The 23,551-nt window shown below is 39.8% G+C and overlaps 1 long non-coding RNA gene and 1 pseudogene across 2 annotated transcripts in view; both read left to right on the forward strand.

Moving 5' to 3' along the window:
- LOC103540520 (uncharacterized) overlaps nt 1-22,630 on the forward strand; it is a 38,494-nt gene extending 15,864 nt beyond the window's left edge. The window contains exon 3 of one of the 2 annotated variants that reach the window (XR_011524636.1): nt 21,404-22,630. This is a non-coding gene — a long non-coding RNA (uncharacterized lncRNA). Of the gene's footprint in view, nt 1-1,707; nt 2,039-21,403 lie in introns of those variants that run through there. The other variant, XR_011524637.1, reaches the window with a different exon arrangement.
- Nucleotides 4,778-6,448, forward strand: LOC139073334 (olfactory receptor 13A1-like; annotated as a pseudogene).
- Nucleotides 22,631-23,551: the final 921 nt, after the last annotated feature.

Here is a 23,551-nt window from a genome sequence, read left to right on the forward strand (position 1 = left end):
CAGGGTTGGGATTTGACCCTGTGTCTGTAAAGACTTCAAAGCCCATGTTATTACCACTAAAGCATGAATGTGACAGAGCTTTATCAGAGAGCGATCATTTCCCTCCAAGGAGTCAGAAAGGCTTGATAGAGGAGATGGAGTTAGATCTGGGTGGGATTTGGATACAGACAGAAAATATGGGAATGGGAATGGGAAAGGGAAGATACCTTGGTAAGGGACCCAAGGTGTGAGTGAGGGACAGTGAAGGGCCAGCTCTGTTGGTAAGGGTGGTTTATGCAGGGGAGCATGGGGACATTTGCTCCATACCTCTAGTCTGCCAAGGAAGACAGTCTAGAAATGCTAGCTGTCTGCCTGATACCCTCTTGTCAGTCCACATGTGTTTTCACATTATTCTGAGTACCTGGATCTGGGTCTACCCTGCCCCAGATTCTGTGAACTGGGAGAGAGGGTCAGTCCTGCCCTCTGCTCAGGCTTTCACCCTTTTATGTACATTTAGATCAGAAGTCTGAACTGGCCTTCATATGAACACCAATGACAGTCAAGTACCCAGCAAAGAGGCACTTAATTTAATTGCTCCTTCAGGGTCCACTTAGAGTGATCTCTGTGGATATTTCTCCCAAGTGTCTCCCCCAGGCAGTGACAAATTTTGCTAAAGATGAGCCAAAAAATCTTGGCAAGATCAGTTTAAATAGGAGAAGAAATCTTCATCTCATCTAGACCTGTCTTGTCTTAGTTCGCATACTGCCTTGTTGTCACTAGGTTTCCAACCTCAGTTGTGGTCAACAGAGAAAGGACGGATATACATAAAATCTATTATCTTCACGAAAGTGAAAGAATTTTTTCAAGGTAATTAGGAATATTCTGAAGATGGTTCATTGTATAGGGTGATATAAAAGAATGAGAAAAATTCTACTCATAACTTTAAGTCTGCATAATTTGCATTATTAAATGTATAAAAGACTTGACGATTTTTGTTTAGCTGACTCAAAGTCAGTAACATTTGTGGATTTCTCACTGTGTATTATTACTATTTGATCAGGAAATGAAATAGTAAAGCAAATAGGATGCCAAAACTGGCTGAGAGTTTAGGGTTTGCCTTCCACACCTCAATCATAATAAATGTCCACATAAATTCTTGGTTGATTTTTCTTTTTCTTGACTTTTCTTTGGCATTTGACAAGGTTGGATTTAGCGGGGGCAACTGACAATTTACACAGCAAAGAATTGTAGGCTGGAATCAGAAGTCCGGGGACTAGATACCAGCTTTGTCAATAATATTCTTTGTGACGAGGATAAGTCACTTAGATGCCTTGTGTCTTTACAATAAATAGGTTGGACTAGATCATCTTCAAAGTATATTTCAGATTTAAACCTGGACATATGAGATTTTGGCGTTTCTTGATTTTTAGTTTTCTGGTCTTAACATATGTTTACAATTTACCTTCATATATAATAGAAGGACATTGGATTAATTATATAGTGTCTATGAAAATCCTTAAACCCCTTAGAGATAAAAACAATGGAAGTAGTCAATTTCTCCATTATTAATTAAATACCTTAAAACAGTAATAATTCTCCATTTGTAAAATTATGAAAAATAAGTTGGAACTAAGATAAAACTTCACTAAAGCAAATTATCTTCCACAGAAAATTCCATCTATCTTTTTTTTTTTAAAGATTTTAATTTTTTCCTTTTTCTCCCCAAAGCCCTCCAGTACATAGTTGTATATTCTTCGTTGTGGGTCCTTCTAGTTGTGGCATGTGGGACGCTGCCTCAGCGTGGTTTGATGAGCAGTGCCATGTCTGCGCCCAGGATTCGAACCAACGAAACACTGGGCCACCTGCAGCGGAGTGTGCGAACTTAACCACTCGGCCACGGGGCCAGTCCCAAAGATTCCACCTGTCTTTAGGAAAAACTCAATGAAGCAAACTTTTAATTTCAGAAATTTTGAGGACACTTCATGCTGTTTCTTTAAAGTGATTAAACCATCCAAGATGCATTTTTATTTTCTCTGAAACTTGAGCACTGAAGGGTCTGGTAAGTGTGGAAAATAACCACTGTTTAAATGTCCTATCGCCTTGCGTGTGGGGAGTTGGGTTGTCTGAATGTAGTATGTGTTTAAACTTGACAATAGATACCTGAAATCTTTTTCTTTTCCCTCACATCTTTGGTCATAATCTTGTGAAGATTGATGAGAATTAAAGCCCATGCCCTATGAACCTCTAGAGAGAAAGGTCTTTGTTATTTTCAGAAGAGGAAATGACCGACTAAGGTCCAACAGAGATTTCGTGGTCATCCTTAGAAAGAGTCTTGGCATCTGATTCTTTGATATCCTTGTTGACCAATTGGATGAGGAGACTGTCCACCTGCCCTGGAAATTATAGTGAGAGGGTAATTATCTGAGGGATAATTTGCTCCCAGAATGTGAATTGGTTTGTTGACATTTCCTTGTGCTCAGCACCTGTTCAAAACTTGCATTTATGTTGCTGTTTATTTAATTTTTCTATCCTCACTCTGGAGCTGAGCTAAGAGAATGACCAGGTTTAAGATTTCCTTTACAATAGGTTCTCTTGGCGCTCCAGTAACGCTATAATATGATAGAGCTGGACACTACAGCTCAGTATTTGGTGATGGACATGTCTGTCTCTTCCTAGGTGTGGCCGCAGCATTCTGAGTCTCTGGTTTGTAATCTGTACTGTGGAGCAGACTGTGAGTGATGACGGGGCATCATGTGGCTAGAATCTACCTCAGCTGTTCAGTCTCACAGTGGTTAAACAGAAGTCACTCACCAGATTGTGGTGAGGAACCAATAAAGTTACAGAGCAGCAAATACAGTCTGCAGATACCCAACTCAAACTTAAAAAGTGTCCCAAACAAAAACGAAACAAGCATATTGTATTTATTACATTCACCAAAGTGATCGAGCTGACCTGATACCTTGCTGCTGGGAAGATGGAGCTGGAACTCCACCATTCCATCAGCTCTGATCAGAGTCCTCACTAATGCAACTTACTGCTCTCAGTCAGAGGAATCTTAGGCCTTTCTGTTCAAACAACAGTCTTCACCTTACAAAGTGGTGATGTGACCCGATTGCAGTTCGACAAAAACCAAAATTCTTAATTGAAAAGGAGAATCTTACTTAAATTAACTCTTTTAATGAATAAAGAGTTGAAAAGGAGAATCAAATGCGACACCATACTGATTTCACCTTAAACAATAAAGAATGAGCGCCATCTTGAGAATAGAAAACATTTTGCTTTTATTTGTATCGACTGTTCTTTAGCAATATGTATTTGTATGTATGTATCTTTAACAGATGTATTTGAGGGCCCACCTGTTCCATACCAGGCATAGAGCTATGTGCCAAGCAGAGATGTCCAGATGTGAATGAGGAAAATGTACCAACCTTAGCGGAGAGGGTTGGCTAGTGATGTATAATGGGTTCTAGGATAGAAGTCAGTACAGAATCCTGAGGGGCCATCAAGGAGAGGGTGGTTCTTTCTCTCTAGGGAAAGGATGTTAGAAAAGGAGGTGGCTGATGATCAATATGGTTCATGAGTAGGAGGGCATTCCCAGCTGAGAGGGCTGCAAGAATGATGCCATGAAAACCTGGCATGACTTGTATGTTGGTCAGCCTGGGAGTTCTGGGTGTGGCTGGAACTCTGGCTTTGAGGGATAAAATGAGTGGAAAGACATTGGCATGAAAGGAGGTGGATCCAGGAGTGGCAGCTGGAAGCCTTTGTTCTGTCAGCAGTGGGGAGCCATGGAAGAGTTGTCAGAAGGAGAATTATGTGATAGATCTGCCTTTCTGAAAGGTTATTAAATGGAAAAATCAGAAATTACAGAGCAGCAAAAAGAAGAAATGAAATCAAGTACAATCCATCCCCACTGTTCAAATTCTGGTCTATCACTAGCCAGTTCTTTTTCCATGGGTGTGTATGCGAAGATGCTTCCTCTTTTAACTCAAAATGAGATCCTACTGTACAGACTATTTTTGAACTGTTTTCATTCTGTCTTCATAATCATCAGTCAAATGCTTCTAAAACATCATTTTGGTAAGAACACAGCATTCCATTATATCAATATATCACAATTTACTCTCCTTTAAGAGTGTAGGTTGCTTTTAAATTTTTGCTATGATAAATAATGCTGTGACAACACCATGAAGAGTCTCTTAATTATTTCCTTAAGGTAAAGTCCTAGAAGTGAAAGTTCTGCCTCAAATGGAATACAAATTTTAAAAGACCTGCATCTTGGCACCCTTGCTAAAGTTAGTCAATATCATGGTTTTCTAACTTTGCCAAATTGTGGCTGATAGAGTGGATCACTGATTTAGCTTGCATTTCTTTGAGGTTGAGGATGCTTCATGAGTTTAATTGGCCATTTGTACCTCCTTTTTGTTTTTGTGTGTGTGAGGAAGACTGTCCTTGAGCTAACATCTGTGCCAATCTTCCTCTACGTTATGTGGGATGCCTCCACAGCATGGCTTGATGAGCAGTGCTAGGTCCACGCCAGGGATCCGAACCTGTGAACTCTGGGCTACTGAAGTGGAGTGTGTGAACTTAACCATGATGCCATGTAGCCAACCCCAACTTGTACCTTCTTTTTATGAACTGAATGTTCATATCCTTTTCTTATTGTAACATTTCTGTGTTTATCTTGATTATAAGTCCTAGTGCATCTGTATAATATTGCTTGAGCCATGATGTCAGGGATGAATGAAACATGGTAGCAGCTTTCCTTAGGACATCTCTCGTTTCTCTCTCTAGCCCTGAAATCACGTGAAGTTGCGGGTGGAGATTCACCTGATAGCTGTAGAAACCCCTCTCAGCCCCAGGACCATGAAGAATCAGACTCTGGTAACAGAATTTATCCTGCAGGGCTTTTCGGAGCACCCAGAATACCGTGTGCTGTTTTTAAGCTGTTTCCTCTCCCTCTACTTTGTGGCCCTCCCAGGAAATATCCTCATCATTTTGTCCATCACCTTCCATCCCAGGCTGCACACTCCCATGTATGTTTTTCTCTTCAACTTGGCTACTATGGACATCATCAGCACCTCCTCCATCATGCCCAAAGCAGTGGAAGGTCTGATATCAGGAAAGCCCCCTCTCCCATGGGGGCTACATGGTCCAGCTTTATTTCCTCACATGGACTGAATCCTCTGAGCTGCTCCTCCTAACAGTCATGGCCTATGACTGGTCCGCAGCTATCTGCCACCATCTGTATTACAGCACCAGAATGAGCAAGACATTCTGCTGCATGCTGACAACAGGTGAGTGGGTGCCCTGTGCCTTCAACACAGCCATCCACACTGATGCTGCACTTGCATTTCTGTGGGCCCAGTGTCATTACCCATCTCTTCTGTAAGGTCCCTCCTCTGTTAATTCTCTCCTGTAGCTCCACATATGTGAACAGCATCATGATTGTCCTGGCTGATGCCTTTTATGGCATAATGAACTTCCTGATGATCATCGTGTCATATGGCTTTATCATCTCCAGCATCCTAAAGATGCAGACTGCTGCCAAGACCAGCTAGGCAGCCAGTTGAAGGGGCGGATGGAATTAATAGACAGAACACAGTTATATAATAGACACAACACAATATGTATTATTCAATGGGACAGGGGACTATCAGCCTCAAGGACTGAGGTGAGGTCCCTGTGATCGCCATGTATTTATTTGTGGGCAAAGAAATACAAGCATAGCAGGAACTCATGCCAGCAGGGATATGCAAGTCAAACCTCAGCAGTTCTAGTCTTCCTCCCTTCAACGTGCCCCGGCCCTACCCAAGGCCATTCCCTTAGGGAGTATCCTAGGAACAACCAGCAAGTTACGCAGACGGCGTTCTGTTCCTGCAAGAGCCCAGCGTTCCTAAGCCCCCTGCCTTCATGTTTGATAAGATACTCCCTTCCAGCCTTTGATTCCAAAGCACAATCTAGTATAGTAATTTATGAGAATTAGCAGATCATGTATTTCTCAGCCACCCATTTATAACTTATTCTTGCTAAGTTTAAAACCTACCAAGAATGTTGCTATGATCTCCTGCAACAACGGACTGCAGAGGGGAAGAAGAAAGCCTCTACACCTGCTCTTCCCATCTTATTGTGGTGTGCATGTTTTACACTGCTGTTTTCTCTGCCTACATAAGCCCTGTCTCCAGCTGTAGTGCTGAGAAGAAGAAGTTGGCTGGCATGCTGTACACCATGGTGAGCCCTACTCTCAACCTCCTCATCTATACTTTGAGAAACAAGGATGTCAAACCAGCCCTCAGGAAGCTTTTCCCCTTCTTCAGAAATTAATCTGTGTCTTCTGAAGCTCTTCTTGGAAACTGAAGTTTTAGTGGGAATTGACCTTTCTGTGCAGGGTCTGATGAGCAAGTTTCTGGACTGGAAAGTCAGCAAACCTGTCTGTTCTACCTGTGCCATTCTGTAGCAGAATGTCTACATGGATGAGCTTAGAATTCTGATGCCCCAAGGTTGGGTGATGTGAGGACTGTGGTTTGACATGACCCTTTGAGACATGTGGTCTCAAGGTCTGACTCCAAAGTAATGTCTGTGCTGAGTTGGCAGAAAAACAAAGCTCTCTAGGAGAAGAAACGGGTCTCGTGCTTTAGACTTAACAGCTGTGTGAAAATGTTTTCCTGTTTCCTTTTTCTTTTGTATGTACAGTGTTCAGTATGTAGATCCTGAAATCACACCTAGAATTTTGGTGTGTGGGCCTGAAAAGAATTAGGCAGGATATGTGGACTTTATAGCATGTGGATTGTCAGACTGAAGAATTGCTTTAAGGTGACCACTGGCCCCTAAGAAACCATCTACTCCTACTCTCTTACCTCATGTGTTTCCTCTAGAGCCAGTCAGACTCCAAAATAGTTCAGAATGCAATGAAAACAGTTGTTTCTGTTTTTTATTTTCTTCTCACTAACAATCAAGGTAAAATGTATTATTAGGACCACCACTTTGTTTATTTGTTTTAACAGTTTTACTGAGGTATAATTGATATGCAAAAAAGCTGCATATAGTTAATGTGTACAATTTGATGAATATGGACATATGCAGTCACTATTTTGTTTTGAATGTGGAAATTTCAGCTGTAACACTTGATGCATGGGCTGTACATCTAGACCTTGCCTGAGATTTCTCATCCCTCCTTTACTTTGTCCTCATATCATGAGGATCTGACCTATCTCATTGATCTGGAGTGGGAATAACTGCTCTGATTAAGCTATAAAGTTGCACAGCATTGTAAGCATTGCTACCCTCCCATTGTTTCAGAATACAACCAGGTGGACAAATCCTCCATGTCTAATGAAGACAAGTCTTGAACTTGGCTCTGTGCTGTTAGAAAACTAGACTGGAAAATAGATTCTCTTTATCATGATCCATTAAAGATGACAGAAGAAGTTGTGAATGTTTACCTGAGTCTTTCGGATTGAATAAAAATACATACTGTTTGCTATTGAGATGTAAGCTGAGAGTAGTTTGATATTGATTTAGAAGAGATGAATTGTCCATGGTTCTTCATCCGGGATTCTCATTGTCATTCATCAGAAGCACATTGATTTTGGGTATGAAATTCAAGAATTTGATGAACCATAGACTGACTGTGGCCATAACACATAGATTGGTATGGACCAGGTCTAGTCTCTTCTAACAGAATTTTGACACCCAAATAACATGTTGAAGCCCCCAGTGGTCTCAGAGACTTTCCACTGAATAAGGCTTTGAAAACTACCACTAATGAATCAATATGATTACTAGCAGATTTTAGACATGGCAGGAAGAGCGTATATTGTGTTACTATATTCATCTTGGTTTCTTGTAATTTTTATATTTTCTACATTTTGTAATGGATTAAAAAAATAAAAAATAGATGAATATTGAGTGTTTAAGAGAGCTTTACTCATTTGACAAAACAGAAATATGAGACTTGATCTCTATTCTTGGAAAACTGGTAATCCAGTTAAGAAGGCACTAGTACCCATGATGATGCATACAAAAATAAAAGGCATGAAGACTGCTGTGTTGCAGGATGTGGTGTCATGGTGTTGTGGATGCAGAGATGTGTGTAGTTCTTGAACTGGGAGTGGGCGGATAAGATCTGGGTTCAAATTCAGCCTCTTTCAGAATACTCAACTCCTTTGAGCTGTAGTTTCTTTCTAAGTATAGTGAGGACAATAAATCAACCTAGAGATGCTGCCAAGATTGAATGAGAGAACCGAAGACAGTGATATCAAGTGCCATGTAAGCTTAAGATGTTATTTTTGGTGAGTGATCACTGAGATCAGGAGCAGCCAAGGAAGCCTGAATGTCACAGCCATTCACCACTCCTTGGCTTAGGGTGATGTTCGCAGTGGTTAGCTGGAAAGGGCAAGTTGAGGCCAAGTGGCGTGGGACCACACAGAAAGGGGCTGTTGTGTATTTGACTCTCTCAAATGACCTAGCAAGGAGAAGCAAGTGGGATGGGTAAATGAGAGACCATGCCCCGATGGTTGTTCTCCGAGGTAATGTGGATCCTCTTTATCTCAGGAAGCTTCAGGCTCGTGAGTGACACCATTTCTACTTGGGAAAGGCCAAATAAGGGAGTTTCCTGACAGAGATGGACTGCCAACCTTTCCTTAATCCTAGATTCTCTCCTAGCTCCTGAAAGCCCATCTTCTTTCAGCCCCAACACGTTTTTCCTGCTCTTCAAACTCATACAGGTCCATTTTAGTTCTCATATCACTTCTCTTCCATGCTCAGTTGAGCCCCATCTCAGTCTGTTCATCTTGTCCCCTGAGCCCCGTATGGGCAGCTGGTCCTTCTTTCTGTAGCCGTCTTGGTCCAGGAAGAGCTTCCCTTCCTGCCAGGATGCCGTCTTGCTTGGGGTTTTCCTTCTCAGGAACATATGCCTTCTTTTCCTTTAACTGACATGACAAGTGAGACTTTGTTGTTTTTGTGGCTCTTTTTCAGGAACTAGCACCAATTTTCCTCCCTTAGCTGAGACATAGAGGCAGTTCCTGCTTCCTCATAATGTTATATCTTAAAATTAGTCCTTGTGGTTTAACGCAGACAGACTCATGACCCCACAGGCATCCTGCAGGCAGCACTTCCTGTGACCAGCTGACTATGACTTCACATTGTCAATTCTTTGAAGAGCCACAGAGAAGTAATAGAACTTCCTCTTCATCCATTTTCCTCTTTTTTGTCTTTGATAATGTATATCAGTCAAGAAGGCACATCCTTTCTTCAAATGATTCTCTAAACTCAAGGCCTTACCCTTTTGACCTCTCTGGCTCAAGCAGACCTCCTGTACATGATGAGGACCATGTTGGTCTTCCAGAACCAGCAGCCATATGATAAAGAGTCTGTCTGATCCAGATAAGATATGGGCCTGTAGTGCATCCCTTTCTGTGAATGCTGCTTCATGACTGAAGTCTTTAGAGACACTCCTGTCCTTTGATCCTGGACAATAAGGTAGTTGAATGCCTGTGTTTTATATTGACTTTCCCTTTTCTTCATTTTAGGAATTAATCCTTGGGTTTGTCAACCTCAAAACCGTTGACACTTGGGCTGGGTCATTGCTGCAGGAGGTGTCCTGTGCATTGTAGGATACTTAGCAGCATCCTTGGTCTCTAACAAATAGATGCCCGTAGGATCACCCCAGTTGTGACCCTAAGAATGTCTCCAGACATAGCAAAATCAGCCCTGGAGGAGAACCAGCGAACTACAAGCAACCAGAGATGCCCTCTCACATTTGGAAGGATTTGTGGTTGTTGTTGTGCCATTTTTACCACTTTATGCCTAGTGCCTACTATTACAGCAGAGCTTCTATACATCAGGTCTGGGACTAAGTGCTGCCACTATTTGTCTTTTGTTTTCCAGTAACACTGCAAGAGCCTAAGTAATGTGTCCAAGTCACACAATGAGTGGGAGGTAGAGATAAGACTTGAATGGAAGCTCTGTGAATCCAGAGCATAAGCTCTTAACCACCAAAGTATTTTATTGCCTGTTGTGGACTCCAGCTTCTAGTGTTGTCCATGGTTGGAACAACAAGGGACTTTGCTAACAAGCAGTAAGCCTGCATCAGCTCCTGCCCAACCTGACCAATGTGTCTGGAAGAGCAATCTTTTTGAAAGTGTTTTGAAAGTGTCACACCTGCCTCAGTAGAGAACACAAGATTTAGACCCTACTAACTTTTGTCAGAGCTACAAAATTGGTGCAATGGTGTCTGCCACTTGACAGAAATTGGAGACTAGAGCCACTCTCACAAATGTAGATTTCTTAGACCCTGTCCGACAGGTGCAGGCATTTATTCCAGAGAAAGGGTGCCTCCACAACACTGGATAAGTCCCATCACATTTAACTTCCATTGCATGGAGCAGATTCTTATTTTATTTTATCTTTTAAATTTAATCTAAGAACCCTCTTTCTATTTGAAAAGGAGGCTAGAGGAGTTACTTTCATCAAAGGCAAGAAAGAGGCATTTGGCCCACCCCATCTGGGAGGGGACATAGCTAAAGGCAGGGCTAGGTCTTTGTCCTCAACCACCAACCGGGGTGAGCCCAGTAGCCTCCTCAGATGAGAGCTCTACCCGACAGCCAGCACCACTGCTGGGTCTTATAGCTAGAGAGTGCTCCTGGCATTCCCTAGAAAAGCATGTGATGAGGAGGGGACCTAGGCTTTTGAGGACATTTCTTTACACTGGTCCCATGTCAATTAAGAAAGGACCAAGTCTTGAGTTAGTCTTGCTTTGTCCTTTTTTGGGGGTAAGCAAGCCTCACGTGTTAGGCAGGCTGGGATTCCCCATACACAAGCCTGAACCTGTTAGTAGTATTGTACTGAGTTGATCTGCTTTTGTGTGCTCCCATATGCAGTCTTTTCCTCAAATATTTGTACTCAGACTATTATAGCCTAATCAGAAGAATGAGACCTATCAGAATGCTTCATTTTTCTGAATTATAATGAAATATAACCAAGAGACATGATTCGGTAGCACCATAAACGTATACTTTCTAGGACAGACTTGTCACTCATGTTTGCTGTATTGGACAGTGGAAAAATTTAGAGCCCAAATTATAATCCGACCTCCACTTAGATTCCCTGGGATGCTTTTTATGTTGCCCAGGATAACTTTTCTTGGGTCTGCATGTCAGGAAACACACCACGTTCTCCTGCTTCCTTCTGTGCTGGAGTAGCTACCCAAGCTAGTTTAGATGGAAGGGGCAGCAACTCGCTCGTTATTGACCTATTGTCTCTCAACTTCAAACCCAACTTTGGAACTCTGGGCCTGGGGTTCTGCAAACCACATTTCACCTTTACAACTGAATTTCTTGTTTGTCTCTGCACATAGGGGGACCTAGAGGGAAGCTTAAGGACTGGAGAAGGGAGTTGGGACTTGCTCTTTCCCACTTGCTTCTGCTTCTGTCAGCATTGTCCAGTGTTGTCCTTTTACTTTGCAGCAGTGATTGGGCTCAGTGGCAGCAGCCGGATGCAGTTTTCACACTTTCAGGGGCAGCCTCATTGGGCCCCTCAGAGATTCCAGCACGTGGTCATCAGTGTTGCCTCCTCAGAGGTTTGAATCCCAACCCAGCGGAGGCTCTCCTCCAAGGTCCTGCGGAAGCAGCACCAATGAGCAGTGCATGTTCCTCAGAGGCCTGAGCCCTAGCTCTGTGGGGTCTTTTCACATGCAAGAAGACCTGGGCTGCCCAGGAAGCACACCCCAATCCAAGGTCTCTGACCCAGTGCAGTGGAGCCCCTTCTCTGGGCTTCTCAGTTACAATGGACTTAAGCTTTCCTCTTTGTTCTTCCAGTCATAGGCAATAAAGCTGCTTTCTGCACTTGCTGTCTCTGTATCGCCTCAGTGTTCCCTCCATGTCCTACAGTCCTCCAAAACTTATCTAATCAATTTCTGTATTGAATTCTCTCTGTTAAGATATGTGAGGTGGCCTCTGTTTTCCTTCCTGGACTCCAACGGATGCATACTTCCTTTCAATGGGTCATTGGCTTAATGATGCTGCTGCTGCTCCCATGGTCTCCATCAGGAGTGTTTCAGTCCCTGAGCTAAGCCTGGCTCCAACTATGTCTGACACTGACAACTGGTTGAATCCAAGCCCTTCAAGGGCCAGAGCACGTTCTGCCCCAGGAGTGAGGAGATCATAATTCTGAGTTTGTTGACATTTTTGATGACCTTAGATGATCTCTTCTATAAGAGGTAAAGCTTCTTTCAGCCATCCTCTTCCAGATTTCTAGATCCTTTTAAAAAAGAGGTTAACATGCTGTCTCATTGTGCAACTGGGTTGGAGAGGAATCTCTTTGACTAGAAAACCTCTCTTGATCTGATTTTTGGCTTCAGAACAGAGCTTATAGCCTTATTCTCCAATCACAGGATGAATGTCCTTGCTTTCCTAGTGCACCTCCCACTGAGGTTAGGGAGAGGAGCCTTATCTCTCCTTCAAACATAGGAGTAATTATCTTGGTGTCTGGAATCTAACCATGTACATTTTAAAGGTCCTTTGTTCATTAAAGTTCCTTTCATTATCCTTTCTGGAGGTCCTAAGGACCCCTGTAAAGCTCTTTCACTCTTGCCCCTTCCTAATACATCAGAGTTCTTCTGGTGGGTATACAGACCAGCTCTTTTGGATCATGGGGTCCAGTTACATGATCACAGGTCAATGTTATTAGTCACCCCCTGGTCAAAGACTGAGGGCCATTGTCCTCAATCACTGGAGGCTAATTACAGCTTTGAGAGGACTCAGGATTACAATGCAGAGTGTATAAACAAAATGAATGTAAAACAAGCCATTAGCCTATTAATTGGATCAATATATGTTATAAAGCCTATATAATTTACTCCTTAAAATATTATTTTCCCACTGGTATGACTATTTGGCCAGGATCGATCATATCATTATCTTATTCTAACTGTCTCCTTATAGAATTCCATTCCTTCTTTCCCTCTTACCACAGATACTTATGCTGCCCTCATCAACCCATGTAATACCTGCTGAGGATACAGTAGTGAGCAAGACAGGTAAAAACTGTCCTACCATCTAGTTGGAAAGGCAATTTAACAAGTAATGAAAATAAAATGTCATCGTGGGGAAGCACACCCACAGCAAGGGAACCTCATTTACCTGTAGGTGTCAAAAAAAAAAAAAAAGCCGCTTAAAATTGTGTCATTTAAGCTGAGATTTAAAGGCTAGGTAGGAGATAGGCTGATTTTGGGAGGGGATGAGGAAAGAGAGTATTCTAGGTTAGAGATTCCTGGCAAGAGCAGGGGACAAGAGTGAGTGTGGCAATATGACCAGTTGAAAGAAATAAGAATAGTGCAGATTAAAAATGGTGGCAGTGACCAAGATGGTCAGACAGGAGGCTGCTGAACTTCCCTGCTCCCACAGACACCCTGAATGTACAGCTAAACGTGGAGAAATTCCCTCTAAAAGAAATTCAGAAACTAGCCGCATGGCTCCAGCACATTGAGCAAACACCCACAGCAAAATGGCTGGGAAAGGCTAAGACATACTCTTATCATAAACCCCACCCACAGCACAATGCCATACAGTCAAGAGGGAATCTCCAACTCCCAGTTTCTCTCTGATGAGAAGGGTTTGGAGTGTATATCTAGTGCCCCAGCTTTTAAGACCCCCATCAAAGAGCTTTGAAAGCCAATGGAGCTTGTGTCCGTGAGACCCACAAGACTATAGAAAACAAAGAAGCAGTTCTTAATGGATTCATGAGCAATTGCTGTGGCTATTCCCCCAGGGCTCAGTGCAGAAAGAACAGCCAAGAATGCCCATCTTCCAATCTTTCTCCAAAAAAGGTCTAGCTGCATATGCTATAAGCGGCTTCCTGAAGATCTAGCTTGTAATTTTAGCACATATCTAGGGGCTGGCTGTGATCTCCTCAGAGACTGGGAAAGCTGGCAGATCCTTCCTCTGCTTCTCCCTCTGGCCTGCCCCAATAACAAAACCAAGTCTGTGGTATCTCCCTGGAAGGAGGTTGTGTGCATGTCTGGCACTCCAGCTTTTGGTTGCCATGTAAGGGATGGGCCCAAGGATTGCCTGGCTCTGATAGACAATGGGGCTTGCATTCATGGGTCCCATAGGACTATAGCAAACAATGAAGCAGTGTTTAAATAGGTACAGGAGCATGCTTTCCATGGGTACATACCTGGGCTTACCACAGAGGGGGCAGGAAAAAATGCCCATCTCCAAGTTTCTTCCTGGAGGAGGTTAACTATATACTTTTCCAGCTGCTAGTTGAGGATCTGGCTTCTAATTAGCCTACGTCTTGGTGCTGACTGGAATCCTTCTCCTTGGGAATGGGTGCCTCTTGGCATACCTTCAACTACTGGGAGGCACTAAGAACAAAGAAGCAACTTGAACAATCACAAAGGTTTGAGAGACAACCAGGAGCTTGGGTGAGCTGATGGACAATGTTTATCTCCAATATGAGACCACTCTGTCAAGAGAGAGAGGTCGCTGTTTTGTCTAACATGCAGAAACCAACAGAGAGTCAAGTAAAATGAAAAAAAACAAAGAAATATGTTCCAAACAAAAGAACAAGATAAATCCCCAGAATCAGATCTTAATGAAATGGAAGTAAGAGATTTACCTGACAGAGAGTTCAAAATAATGTTCCTAAAGATGCTCACTGAGGTCAGGAGAGTGATGCATGAACAACACGAGAATGTCAACAAAAAGATAGAAAATGTTAAAATATTCCAAACAGAAATCACAGAGCTTAAGAATACAATAACTGAACAGAAAAATTCAATAGAGGGGTGCAACAGCAGAGTAGAGCAAGTGGAGTAAAGGATTAGTGAACTCAAAGACAAGGCAGTGGAATTCATCTAAATATGGAACAAAAAGAAATAAAATGAAAAAGAGTGAAGATAGTTTAAGGGACATATGGGACACCATCAAGCAGACAAAATATACATTACAGAGCTTCTAGAAGGAGAAGAGGGAGAAAGGGAGCATAAAGCTTATTCAAAGAAATACTGGCTGAAAAATTCCTTAAGCTGGAAAAAGAAACAGTTGTCCAGATCCAGGAAGCCCCAAAAGTTCCAAATAAGATGAATCCAAAGAGATCCACACTGAAGCACATTACAAATAAATTGTCAAAATTTAAAGACAGAGAGAATCTTAAAAACAGCAAGAGAATGACAACTTTTTATGTACGAGGCAACCCCCATAAGACCATGGAAGACTTTTCAGCAGAAATTTTGCAGGGCAGAAGGAAGTGGTATTATATTCAAAGTGCTGAAATAAAAAAACATGCCACCCATGAATACTCTACCCAGCAAAGTTCTTTTTCAGAATTGAAGGAGTGAGAAAGAGTTTCCTAGACAAACCAACAAAAACTGAAGGAGTTCATCACTACTGGATTGGCCCTACAAGCAATGTTAAAGGAAGTTCTTCAATCTGAAATGGAAGGATGTTAACTAGTAACAGGAAAATATATGAAAGTATAAAACTCACAGATAAAAGTAAATATATAGTTACATTTAGAAAACTCTAATATTGTAATGGTGGTGGCTAAATCACTTATAACTCCAGTATGAAGGTTAAAATTCAAGAGTATTAAAAATAACTATAGCTACAATAATTTATTAATTGGATACACAATGTGAAAAGATGTTAATTGTGACATTGAAAACATAAAATGTACGTGTGTGTGGAAAGTAAAATGTTATATGCATTCAAAGTTAAGTTATCAGCCTGAAATAGAATGTTATAAATATGTTTTATGGGAGCTTCAAGGTAACCACAAAGCAAAAACCTGTAGTAGATGCATAGAAGAAGAAGAGAAGGGGATGTAAGCATACCACTATAGAAAACCATCAAATCACAAAGGAAGAGATCAAGAGAGGGAGAAAGGAGCAAAGGAATTACAAAACAGAAGAAAACAATGAACAAAATGGCAATAGTAAGCTCACATCTATCAATGATTACTTTAAATGTAAATAGAATAAATTTTCCAATCAAAAGACACAAATCGATAGCTGAATGGATAGCAATAGATAAAAAACAAAACCCATCTATATGGTACCTACAAGAGACTCACTTCAGTGTCAAGGACACAAATAGACTTAAAGTGAAGACTTAAAGTGCATGGAAGAGATATTCCATGCAAATGAAAACCAAAAGAAAGCAAGGGTAGCTATATTTATATCAGACAAAATAGACTTTAAGCCAAAGACTGTAACAAGTGAAAAGAAGGTCATTATATAATGATACGAGTGTCTTCCATCAAAAGGATATAAAATTTTTAAATATCTATGCACCCAAAATAGGAGCACCTAAATATATAAAGCAAATATTAACAGATATGAAAAGAGAAATAGACAGCAATATAATAAGAGTAAGGGACTTCAACACTCCACTTTCAACCATGAATAAATCAACTAGACAGAAAATCAATAAGGACTTAAACTACACGTTTTACCAGACAGATCAAACACACATATACCAAACATTCCATCCAATGGCAGCAGAGTAGTCATTCTTCTTAAGCACACATGTAGCATTCTTGAGGATATATCATATGTTATGTCATAAAACAAGTCTTAATAAATTTAAGAAGATTAAAGTCATATCAAGCCTCCTTTCTGACCACATGGTATAAACTAGAAATCAATTACAACAAGAAAACTGGAAAATTGGCAAATATGTGGATATTATAGGATGCAACAAAATCAGGTCTAGAGGGAAGTTTATAGTGATAAACACTTATATTTTTTAAAAAAGGCAGGATTGAGGCCAGCCCAGGGACATAGTTGTTAAGTTCACACATTCCGGTTTGGTGGCCTGGTGTTTGCAGGTTTGGATCTGGGGTGCAGACATAGCACTGCTTATCAAGCCATGCTGTGGTGACACCTACATAAAATGGAGGCAGATTGGCACAGATGTTAGCTCATCAATAATCTTCCTCAAGCAAAAAGAGGAAGATTGGCAACAGATGTTAGCTCAAGGCCAAACCTCCTCACAACAAATGTTAAAAAAGGGAAAGATTCCAAATAAACTGCCAAACTTTACACCTTGAGGAACTAGAAAAAGAGGAATGAACTAAGCCCACAATTAGTAGAAGAAGGAAATAACAAAGATCAGAGAGGAAATAAATGAAATAGAAGCTAAAAAGACAATAGGAAAGATCAATGAAACTAAGAGCTTGGGTTTTTTGAAACATAAAATAGACAACATTTAGCTAGACTTACAAAGAAAAAAGGACTCAAATAAAATTGTAAATGAAAGAGGTGACATTGCAATTGATACTGTACAAATACAAAGGATCGTAAGAGACTACTATGAGCAATTATATGAAAACAAATTGGACCACCTGGAAGAAATGGATAAATTCCTAGAAACATACAACTTACCAAGACTGAATCACGAAGAAATAGAAAATCTGAACATACCAATTACTACTAGTGAGGAGATTGAATCAGTAATCAAAAACCTCCTAACAAAGAAAAGCTCAGGATCAGATGGCTTCATTGGTTAATTTTATCAAACATTTAAAGAGTAAATAATACCAATCCTTCTCAAACTCTTCCAAAAAATTAAAGAGAAGAGAATACTTCCAAACTCATTTTACAAGGACAGCATTACCCTGATAAGAGAACCAGACAAGGACACTACAAAAAAAGAAAATTACAGGCCAATATCTTTGATGAACATAGATGTAAAAATCGTCAACAAACTATAAGCAAACAGAATCACACAGCACATTAAAGGGATCATACACCATGATCAAGTGGGATTTACTCTAGTGACACAAGGATATTTCAACATATGCAAATCAAACAATGTGATACATACATTAACAAAATGAAGGATAAAAATCATTTGATCATCTCAATAGATGTAGAAAAAGCATCTGACAAAATTCAACATCCTTTCATGATAATAAAAGGCCACATCTGACAAGCCCACAGCTACCATTATACTCAGTGGTGAAAAGATGAAAGCTTTTCTTCTAAGATCGTGAGTAAGACAAGGGTACCCACTCTCACCACTCCCAGTCAACATAGTACTAGAAGTCCTAGCCAAAGCCATTAGGCAAGAAAAGGAAATAAAATTTATCCAAATTGGAGACTGGAGGAGCCCCCGCTAGTGTACCTAGATCATTCACATTTAATGTAGTAATGTTATTTTTGATGTCTTAGGGCTTAAGTCTGCCATTTTATGTTTTGTTTTCTGTTTGTTTTTCATTTCCTTGGCTTCCTGCATTCATACGGGTTACTTGAATATTTTTTATGATTCCATTTTGATTTATCTATAATGCTTTTGAGTGTATCTCTTTGTATAGCATTTTAGTAGTTGCTCTAGATATAATTTTATTTCTGTTTAGAGAACTTCCTTAGGCCATTCTTTTAGGATAGATATGCTGGTGTCAAACTCTCTCGGTTTTCCTTCATCTGAAAATGTCTTTATTTCTCCTTCATTCCTGAAGCATATTTCCCTGGATATAGAATTCTAGATATAGGGTTCCATATATTGACAGTTCTTCCCTTTCAGCACTTGAAAAATATTACTCTCCTTCTTTCTAGCCTCCATGGTTTCTGATGAGAAATCTACTGTCATTTGAATTGTTCTTTCACATGGGTAATGTGTTGTTTCTTTCTTGCTGCTTTCAAAAATGGTTCTTTGCCTTTAACCACCAGAAGTTTGAATATTATGTTTCTTGATGTGGACTTCTTTGGATTTTTCTTATTTGGAATTTTCTCAGTTTCTTGAATCTGTATATTACATTTTTTGCCAAATTTGAGAAGTTTTCAGCCTTTGTTTCTTCAAATCCTTTTTCAGCCTCACTCTTTTTCTCCTCTTTTTCAGACTCCAATGATATGAATGTTAGATATTTTGTTATAGTTCCATACGTCCATGAATTTGTATCTATTTTTTTTCAGTCTATTCTCTTTTTGTTGTTCATACTGGGTAGTTTCTACTGTTCTAACTTCCAGTTCATTGGTTATTCCCTCTATTCCCTACATTCTGCTGTTGAGCTTATCCATTGAACTTTTAAAAATTTTTGTTTATTGTATTTTTCAGTTCCAGAATTTCCTTTTGGTTCTTCTTTATGTCTTCTATTTCTTAGCAGAGAATTTCTATTTTTAAAATTTATCTCAAGCATGTTTGTAATTGTTCATTGAAGCAGTTTTATGATGACTGCTTTAAATTCTGTGTCATATCATTCTAATGTCTGTCATCTTGATGTTGGTGACTGACTTTTTTTCATTCAAGTTGAAAGATTCCTTGTTCTTTGTATGAAAAGTTATTATCCACTGAAATATGAACATTCTGTGTGTTATGTTATGAGACTCTAGCTCTTATTTAGACTTTGTGCATTATCTGGTGTTCTTTGGCACTGCTCTGGCAGAATAAGGGAGAGCTTCACCTTATTACCACCAGGTGTGAGTCCAAGATCCCCACTTGACCTGCCAACTCCATTTTAGTAACATAATGCAATTTGAGACTTTATAAACTCTAGGAGGATTATATGTACTCCACTTTGAAGATTTTCATGGAGGACAACACAGACATTTGGGAGTCCATATTACTATATCTGCATACATAATGAAAGAATAACTATGATGTTTGTATTATAATTTTCTATTTCCAACAAGACCCAACTGGAAGCCACCAGAGATCCTAAAGACACACTGATCTCTAGATGGCTTTGTTCCATCTTCTAATGAGGTCTGCTATGTCTGGGGTCTGCCTACTGGTCCTTGTGGATCCTGATTGGTGTCAAGAGACAGTCCAACATGAAATATATGATGAGGAAAGTTAATTTCACTGTCATCTCTGCTCTCAATGTCATGTGTATTCTCCCCAATCAGGAGAGGTAGGGGAGTAGTAACACATTTTATCTGCCCTGGAATGCATTTTTGAAAAATACTATCTACAGGGACCTGTTTGAGAGAGGAGGCTATTGTCTCCCACCACACCCTGAAGAATTTTCTCAGTGAGCAGGATCTCCTGCTGGCGGTGGCTCATGAAAGAGTAGACTGGGAGTCTGGGGACCATGGGGCCTGCAAAGAGGGTGTGAAAGCTTTTGGGATTCAAAGTGAACTCACTCCCAGACTCCAGTAGAACATTGTGGGCAGTATGTGCTCTCCTTTCTTTCCCAGGATTTCATCAGGCAAGATTGCCATGGAGCTATCACTTTGGTCTATCTCAACTTTTGAAAGCTCTGCATTCTTATGAAGAAGGATGCTTAGCAGACATGGTGCAGATGTTAAACTTTTCTCTGGGACAAATTAGGGTCATCTCAAATGCAAGTGTTTCTTTCTTTCCTTTTTTTTTTTTTTTTTTTTTACATTTCTAACTGCCTAAACCAGCATCTTGGTTGTTGGAAGAGTGAGAGAGCAGGGGACAGAGCTCTGGCTGCTGTGAGCTGCATCTGAGTGAGTACATGATCTTAGTGTGATTGGATCATCTTGCTATTCATTTATTGTAAACTGAAGCAGAGTCTGTTCCTCTTTAAGCTAATTGCACATACTAAAAGAGTGAGTGTTTGGATAAATCAGACAGCTAGTTCAGAGATCTGAGATGAACACTAGTTGACCAGAGTGACAAAGGCTCACATAAGAGAAGTTCATGGATTTAAAGAGTGAATGAGGATATTTTATTTAGGTGGACAATAGGAGAGAAAGTGAATTAGAAAATAATTTCTGGAGTCAAGGCGTGCAATCCCTTTTCTATCCTCAGGCTGATGGACTGAAAGGGTCAAAAGACCCAAGTTCTCCCCTAGACTGACCACTTGGCCTAGAGGGAAGGGAAAATTCTTCTCTCCTACTGACTTGTCTCAAGTTGTGTAGGAAAATGGCCTGGACTAGGTCTCCAACAATCTGAGTAGAGTCCATCTGCTAATCTTCTAATCTAACTCACTTTAGAGGGCTGCAGCTGGAGCCACAGGAAGTTTTCCTACAAGTGATGTTAGGACCTCAAATATGGATGACAAATCCTAAAGATACCATGGGGGAATGTTTTTTGGTGAGATGACAGACTCCATGATGACAAGTGTTTTTTTTTTCAAGCCTCCAGTTTTCCTTCTGCAATATTCACTTTGTGGATGCGTGATATGAGTGGTGTCTTACCAGGAATGTGTTGCATGATCCGATATATCACTAAAAGAAGGACTTTTTTTCCATCTTGGCGATCGACTATATAAGAAAATGACTAACACTGTTAAAATTACATTATCATTTATGAAAACCTGAAGCCACATGCACAGTTCTTATTTATCCAGGAGTTTAGGCTGCATTTAACATAAACATATTCAAAGATAAAAATTATTTATTTTCACTTAATAATGGGCAAAAACTACACATAAAATATAATGTTTAAAATAACATCTAGTCACCATGCCTACATTAATTTATACGTTTAATGAAATTGATTTCTTCACTTTTCAGTCATGACACCCTGCAAAATAGCTCAAAGAGAGTTGACTGAAGAAATGGAAACGTCAGTGATGAAGGATGCAAGAAACAGGACAGCAGTCCAGTAATTCACCCTGGAGGGGTTTGCAGCTGTCCAGCATCATAGGAAGGTTTTCTTCCTGGTGCATCTGCTGGAGTACCTGGCCTCCATCATGGGAAACATACTCATAATCACCATCACCTGGGCTGACCATCACCTCCAGACACCTATGTACTTCTTCCTCAGCAGTTTCTCCTTTGTTGAATGCTGCTTATAACCACTGTTATTCCTAAGTTGCTGGCTATCTTTCTGTCATGGAGGAAATCAACTAAAAACATGGAAAAATCTATACCAGGGCACATACTAATCAAATTGCTCAAAACCAGTGATAAAGAGAAATCTTCAAAGCAGCCAGAAGAAAAAAAGACACATTTCATACAGAGGAACAAAGATAAAGATACCAAAGATTTCTCTTTGAAAATAACTAAGTGAGAACTCAATGACACAATTTTTAAAGGACTGTGAATAAAAATTTGCCAACCCAGAATTTAGTCATGAAAATATCTTTCAAAAGTGAAGGCATACAAAAGATAAAAGAATTAATCACCAGCAAATCTACAGAATGATAATTGGTAAAGGCAGTCCTCCAAGAGAAAGAAAATTATACCAGATAGAAATATGGATCTATGCAAAGGAATGAAGAACACCAGAAATAGTAACCATGGGGTAGGAACATAAGGTATTTTTAAATAATTTAAATTTCTTTGAAAGATCATTGACTCTGTCAACAAAAATAGTAACAATGCACTGTGGGGTTTATAACGTATGTATAAGGAAAATGTATGAAAAGAATAGCATAAAGTCTGAGGGAGTAGAAATGGAAGTATGTTATTACAAGTTGCTTATATGATATGTGAAGTGGTAAAATATCACTTGAAGGTAGACAATGATAATTTAAAGATGTATACTATAAATCCAAGGCAACCACTGAAATAAAAATCAGAGTTGTAGCTAAGGAGCCAACAAAGGAGATAAAATGGAATCATCACAATGGGGCAGCAGGAAACTTTTGGGCTGGTGAATATTTTCATTATAATCATTGTGGTGGTGATTTTACAACTGTTTAAATGTGTCAAAACTTATCAAATTGTACTCTTGAAATATGTCCATTTTATTTTGTATCAATGATACCTTAATAAAGCTGTTTCAAAGACAATAAAGCAGATTGCAATGGAATATTAAAAATGCTTCATTAATTCAAAAAAAGAAAGGAGAAAATAAGGAATATATAATGGTGGGGACAAATAGAAGGAAACATCAAAATTGTAGAGTTAAATCTAACTTTACAATAATGAGATTAAATGTAAATAGACTAAGCACTTGAATGAAAAGAGAGAGAGAGATTACTACATTAGGTAAAAAGGAAGACCTTACTATGACTTGGTTACAGGAATAACATTTAAATACACAAACGGAGTAGAAATTTCAAACAAACATCAAGCTTGTTTGACTATAGTAGTATATAAAAAAATAGACTTCGCAGTCAAGTGTATTTTCAGAGATAAAAAGGCAAATTTATAGTGATAAATGAATGAAATCACCAAGAAGACATAGTGATTCTACATATACACGCACACAATGATAGACAATCAGATGTGGTTAGTGAAAACACAAACTGGGGTCCTACTTCCCATTATTTTAAGTGGGAAAACTATAATCAGTACTCAATCTAGTCCCACCTCCAACTAGTTTTCTAAACCACAGTAAAAATGTCTCTGTATAAATAATAAGCATCATGTTAGGGTACAAAATGCTTAAAACTTTGCTACATGATTTCCAAAAAACTAATGTCATTCTTGGCAAACTGTTGCTTCTCTGCACTAACGTGACCTTTAAGAAAGAAAATCCAAGAAACACTACCACTCTGTTGACATTCTGTGGCTTTTCAAACATTTATCTTCGTATTTTAATTTGAGTCTTTTCTCGCGTATAATTTTGTTTTAATGTTGTATTGAGCTTTGGAGTTGAAAATATTAATATTTCCCACATAAACATTATTTAGCAATTTTTACTAAGAGATATGTTCTCTGAAGTTTAAGTACTAACGCTATGGGTTTTTCTACTGGTGAAAAGTTCTGCAA

Source organism: Equus przewalskii, chromosome 1, assembly GCF_037783145.1.
Source record: "Equus przewalskii isolate Varuska chromosome 1, EquPr2, whole genome shotgun sequence".
Classification (NCBI taxonomy): Eukaryota; Metazoa; Chordata; class Mammalia; order Perissodactyla; family Equidae; genus Equus; species Equus przewalskii.